Below are 6,000 nucleotides of genomic sequence, written 5' to 3'. Positions count from 1 at the left end.
AAGACCATGCTATTACGTCACAACAAAACAAATTTTGTGGTGCAACAACAAAAACTTGGTTCACAATAGGAAGCTCTGGTCCTGGAATGCCCACTGTATCTTTAGAGTTTTCCATGTTGCAGTTTTAAAGGGCCGGGGATTAATAGATCCACATTAGGACCAAAACATTTTTTTGGGGAATCCCGTGGCCATGAGCGTCACGCCAATTGAGATGGCACAAAAACCCACACTATGACCAATGGTCAGGAACAGGCTCTTGTGTGGCCCTTTAACCCACCCAGGATTTGATTCTGTGATTTTGTTGCATTACAGTGTTTGATATCCAACATTGGGCCTCAGTCGACCCACTTCAAGTATGTGACTAATCACAAACAATGAGAATCAAACCAGCCAGCGCGGCACAAACAATGAGTGGGATTAAGAGCTGGTGTCATCCATTTGAAAATTCATGAGTCTGCAGACAAAGAGAACCTGAGGTATGAAACGTAATAGATTGAAGCTGCTATCTATCCTCATTAACACCACTGCAGAGTCAGACTATTCTCAAACACACTTCACAAACAATAATACAATATCACAGACACTTAATCTGGTTTAAAACAAAACTGAGCCATTTCTATGAGACTTTACAAGCTTGCATTCATCTTATGTTAAACTTAGTGTTATCAAAATCCAATGCAGTAGCGCTAAGGCGAGACTAGGTGTCCCCCCCTCGTGCTCAGGACGATTAGACAATATTAACATATTACTTGGTCTGCAATTAACATTCGATAGAATGTCCCCCCCCCATTTTTTTTTTAACGAGTATTTTTCACTTGTAAGTTTAGAGCTAATGTTACCAACAATGACATTTTAATTGTGAAGTTAGTGTTACCAAAAAAAAAACTTAAAATAAATAAAAGTCGTGGGTCAAATCATCATGTTTTTACCTCCCATTTAGGACTACAACAATTAAATCCTATTCATTTATCAAGGATAAATTTTTGCAGGGACATTTTTAGACTACCTAGTCATTGTCCCTCTGTCATTCAGGATATAAATTTTTCCATATTCATCTTTGTCTCTACTTTCAGTGAAACTTGGTGGTAGGTAGAAAGTCCAATCTGATATGATCCCGGAAAACCCATGGGCCTTATACGATTTAGATTGGTGCATTGAGAGAGTACATAAGATTCAACAATTACACTAATAAGAGTTGGATAAAGCAAAGTGGCTTTACACAACACTCTGAAAAAGCCATGATTCGTGAGCTGTAGTGTGGAAGTAGAAAACGTAGCTGATATAAAATACAAGCACTAAAGGGACAAAGTCCCGTTAATGAGTTATACATCTGCTGTATAATTACCTCTGATGAGATAAGTATACTCCGCTTTATATGTGTAGCATCCATCCAAAGACGGAACGGGGGTTAAACTTGTTGTTCTGGAGTTCTGCGAAGGGCCTGCACCCTGGTTAGCTCGAACAGTGTGGATGGGAAAGCTTGTTCAGTGATGTTGGTTAACTATCGCTCACTTTTTTTTGCAACATGTAGGAGCTTCCGACAGATGCCTCCCATAGAGACAAAAGTACTGATTGGAGGCATGAAAACCCTCCCAGCAACAATTTACCTGTTGGAGGGTCATAACAATCAGAGGATAGAAGATTTATAAATTGGGAAAGAGATGGATGACATGAGATTTGTTTGTGTGTGTGTTGTGATGTGATATCTATATATGGAAAAACGTTTAGGGAATTTTGATACGGTCATTAACGTCTTGGAATGAAAATAATTTCAGGCATTTCATTGTTCAACTGTTTTTTACATAAAATGGATCCTTACCATTTGCAAGGTTACAAGAAAGCATTCAAAATGCATGGTAGACGGAAACTTCTGTGAAAACACGTCAAAAACAAACAGTCAGATGGGCACGAGCTGATATCATGAGGAGAGAATGTAATAGTTTTGTTTGTTAGTACAGGCAAGTTTAATAGGAATTATGTACAAAAAACAAGCATTGATGGTCCCACTGCTAACCCATCCGACCTTAATAAGGTTAGATGCCATAATGACAGTAGTTCCATAACAGGGCATGTATTTGTAGCTCAGTTAAATTTCACATCTTTTAAGCTATCAGTTTAAGGCGGTGAGTTTTGTCTACGTTTAGGACCGCTTAACAATCATGTGGGTTGTAACAAATACAAGTACAAGTCCACGCAACTAAGGGTTCCATTCCTAAAACCTAACCATACGTGGGGCATTAAGCAGATCGTATACAATCGAGATAACAATGCATTTAAAAATTCACATTAAGAATTGCCAATAGTGGCCAAAACAAAACAAATAACCCAACCCACGACTACCATTAACGGCCTATTCCTCTCAATGGACTTTTCGGCAACGGTATATTTGGAACTCTTTTCTTTTAAAGAAACTTACATTTGTGAAGACCAAACGTTGAACTGTGATTTTTCTTCTGGAGCTTCAGCACAAGGGAGGAGTCATTGCCACCAATACCACAGGTTCCACTCACTGTCCGTTCACAAGTTTACATTAGTCTCCAGATTTTTAAGAGTCTGAACAGCTGGCAATTCTAACGAAGCACCAAGGAAACATTCCATAAAAGAGTTTTGCCCGTGGCATTAATAGCCTCGTCATAACATGTATATTGCGTTCAAATCTCACCAACTTTCAATTCGTGCATTCCTATGTACATATCTTTTGTACCTACCTCCACTCATTTTGAAAAGGAAACTGAAGGCCCATACTTTTATGCCAGACAAGGCAGGACTGTGAGCATTGTCCTGGGACTTCAAACACTGTAGTTTCCAACAGTTGGGTTGGGGACAGGAGGAGAGGTCGGAGGAGGAGTTGGAGCTGTTGTAGCATTAGTGTGTGCGGTAGTTGGCACTTCTGTGGTGGAATTCGTGGTGTTGTGATGTGGGGTAGTTGGAGGCGCTGTAGTAGAATTTGTGGTGTTGTGATGTGGGGTAGTTGGAGGCGCTGTAGTAGAATTTGCGTGGTGTGTGATGGTGGGTTGTTGGAGGTGCTGTAGTAGATTGCGTGGTGTTGTGATGTGGGGTAGTTGGAGGTGCTCTAGTAGAATTAGTTCGTGGTTGTGCGTTGTGATGTGGGATAGTTGGAGGTGCGTTAGTACGAATTAGTTTGTGTAGGGGATGCGTGTGGTGGGGAACTGTATGCACAGCCTGAGAGTGTTTGGAGGTTGTTGGAGAAGACGTGCTGGAGAGGGTTTGGCTTGTGTTAACTCTCTGTATTGCCAGGTAATTGGTGATGTCATCACAAAAATCATCAGCATGCACAATACCTAAAAGGGTGGAAGCACTAATGTTAAATTCCTCCATAGGCCTCAGTTATACAAAAGTGAAAGAACTACTTGGACAAAGCCACAGCCTTCATTCCGCCGAGTCCTTCGTTAGATAAGTAAATAAAAACTGCAATCCAAGCAACATTCCAGTACATTCCTTCCTGAAATAAAACCGGCAGCAAGGCTAACACCAAAAAAGATTTGCTTTTATTTGTATGCGTTTGCCTTAATACTTAACTGAGTTAAGGCTTGGAATTACAACAAAGATTTCAATTTGCAATCAGGAGGTTTGGCGTAGCTGCCCAAAAGTCAAAGCAGTCTATTAAATTTTGGGGGCCATTCAGAGTTGACAGATTGTCACAGGAAAATCACATACGGTGTGATGAGCACTAGACTCATGTGTGTGTGGTCAATGCTATGTTTTTCCATCCAGTCAGAGGTTATCAAACGGTATGATGTTTGAGTATTCTTGGGACAGTTATACGTAGAACTCATGTTGTTCTCATTCATCACGCATCTCTTAGCAACAAGGTGCATGTTTACTGTCTGCTTGAGTTTGTGGGTGTTCAGAATGACTGAAAGCCTGGTACGTGCGTGATCCTCAGTCATTTTAGTGTACAAACAACGCCCAGTTTTCCATTTGTAAGCCACTAAGTTGCAGAGGCAGTCGTATCAAGGGAGTATGAATGTTTAAAAACATTCAGACTTTAAATGCTGTGTAAAGTACACCGGCCTTTTAGACAATCACGTGAGTGGCTGTCCCCTGCCTGCAGTTTGATGAAATCATTAACCTGGAGCTTCACACACAACACATCATTCAACGTGAGATATATGAATGAGGGTGGGTGAGAAAAAAAAAAACACTGAACAAGCACTTCTGTAAGGAAAGTCACAACAGTGCTTGACAGGTGAAAATCTGAATGTGTCCAAGTCAGAGAAAATTCGTATGGCGTACTTACTTCACATTCGTCGGGGCTGAAAATATTTAGGGAATGATGTGAAATGTTAAAGTGAGGGGAGTGCGCGAAAACATCAGTCTGTCTCAACACCAACTAAAAAAAGCGCGTTATAAATAATATAAGATTTATTTAACACACTGCAGTTAATACATCAGTACACGATATACTGGCTTTATTACAGCACTGCCTAGTTTTGAATCACACCGATTATGTCTAAAAAAACCTAGTGAACTACGAAAAGTGTCAGCATTTTTTGACATTAAAAACTTCAAATTTTTGCACCCTTTATTGCCGTCTATGTAGGCAGCGCGCTAAGTTAAGACCACGACCAGAGGTTTTTTTTCTCTCAGTGCTATTTTACTAAATTTACGGTACACTATATTCAACGCCCCCTAAAAAATATTTTCCGCCGATGTTGGTTTTGCATTCTATATTCGCTAACAATCTAGCAGACAAACATCAGAAATTGAAACGGTAAGTACACAAAGTTATCTATATTAAACGAGTTTATGTAATTTCTGATCCCTCCTGAATTGTATTAGGTGTTTAAAACAATGCAAGGGACGGTTAGATATTTAATCCAACAAGCTGACAGTCTCTCTGATTATCTAACGCTTCTTCTACTGGCGTAGATTAGAATTCACGCTAATGCTAATGCTAACAACCTCTCGCGCGCCTGTGGGCCTTCGATAACCTCCCAAAAATAACTCAATATCTGTTTCTGTAATGTGACACCGTCTGAAATAAAGCACCCAAACAACACAAGTCGTACGTACCGCTCAGCAGAATAAAAGAGCCAGGGTCACACAAACCGCGGGAAGACATCGCGAGGGCGGACGGCAGACGGTGAGTTCAGTGAGTGACGCCCGGACCGAGTGAGAGAGACCCGGTTGTGAGACAGCAGCGCTGTGAAACAGCCTCTAACCGAGCTCATATAACGTTAAGTCATATGACAGGAGCTCCTTTCCTGCACATGAGCGTTACGTCGAGTTTTTACGAGCGCTGTTCGTGTGTCAAACGCTGGGTAAATAACTCAGCTACAGAATAGTTTTATTCCTGTTTCAGAGCGCATTCAATAAGCAGGCGACTGGTCTAGTAAATGGAAATATACAGACTAAGTCTTTGCTATAGTTAAGGTTTTAAAGTTTTATCTGATCATATAAACTATTTATAAAACAACTGTAGATCAGATCATAACATATCTTAAGTATTAACGCCAAAACGTAAATTTAAAGGACTAGAGTTAGCATAAATACTACTATCTTATGTGTGAAAATTTTATATTAATAAAGACCCTTTATCTAAATGTTATATGCAGTTTCTGAGGCTAGTTATCACCTTTTTTGTACTTGACCTTGTATTAGGTTTGAAATCTGCAGTGGTGCAATGTAAACGAAATAAATAATACTTCGTTACAGTACTTTTTTTAGTATTTTTGGGAGAAATCTAACGTTACTTGAGTTTTAATATTTCACTTTTACGACCACTATATTTCCGAATTAAAATGAATACTTTTAATCCCATACTTTCGTAACTTACTACAAAATAAAGTCGGAAGAACACAGACTGAAAGAAAGCAGGTTTGATGAATCAGGGGTCAAGACTCCGATAAAAAACAACATCTTTACGCATCTTCATGCGAATATAAGGAATATTGTATTTATTTATTTATTTTTGAATAAAGCCTCCACACTCCAGTTCAGTTGGTGGCGGTAATGCACCAAAAGTTGGCTTGCCCA

The sequence above is a fragment of the Cyprinus carpio genome, unplaced genomic scaffold (assembly GCF_018340385.1).
Source record: "Cyprinus carpio isolate SPL01 unplaced genomic scaffold, ASM1834038v1 S000006696, whole genome shotgun sequence".
In the NCBI taxonomy this organism is placed as follows: Eukaryota; Metazoa; Chordata; class Actinopteri; order Cypriniformes; family Cyprinidae; genus Cyprinus; species Cyprinus carpio.
The sequence above is the reverse complement of the archived record's forward strand: the minus strand, read 5'-3'. Positions refer to the sequence as shown.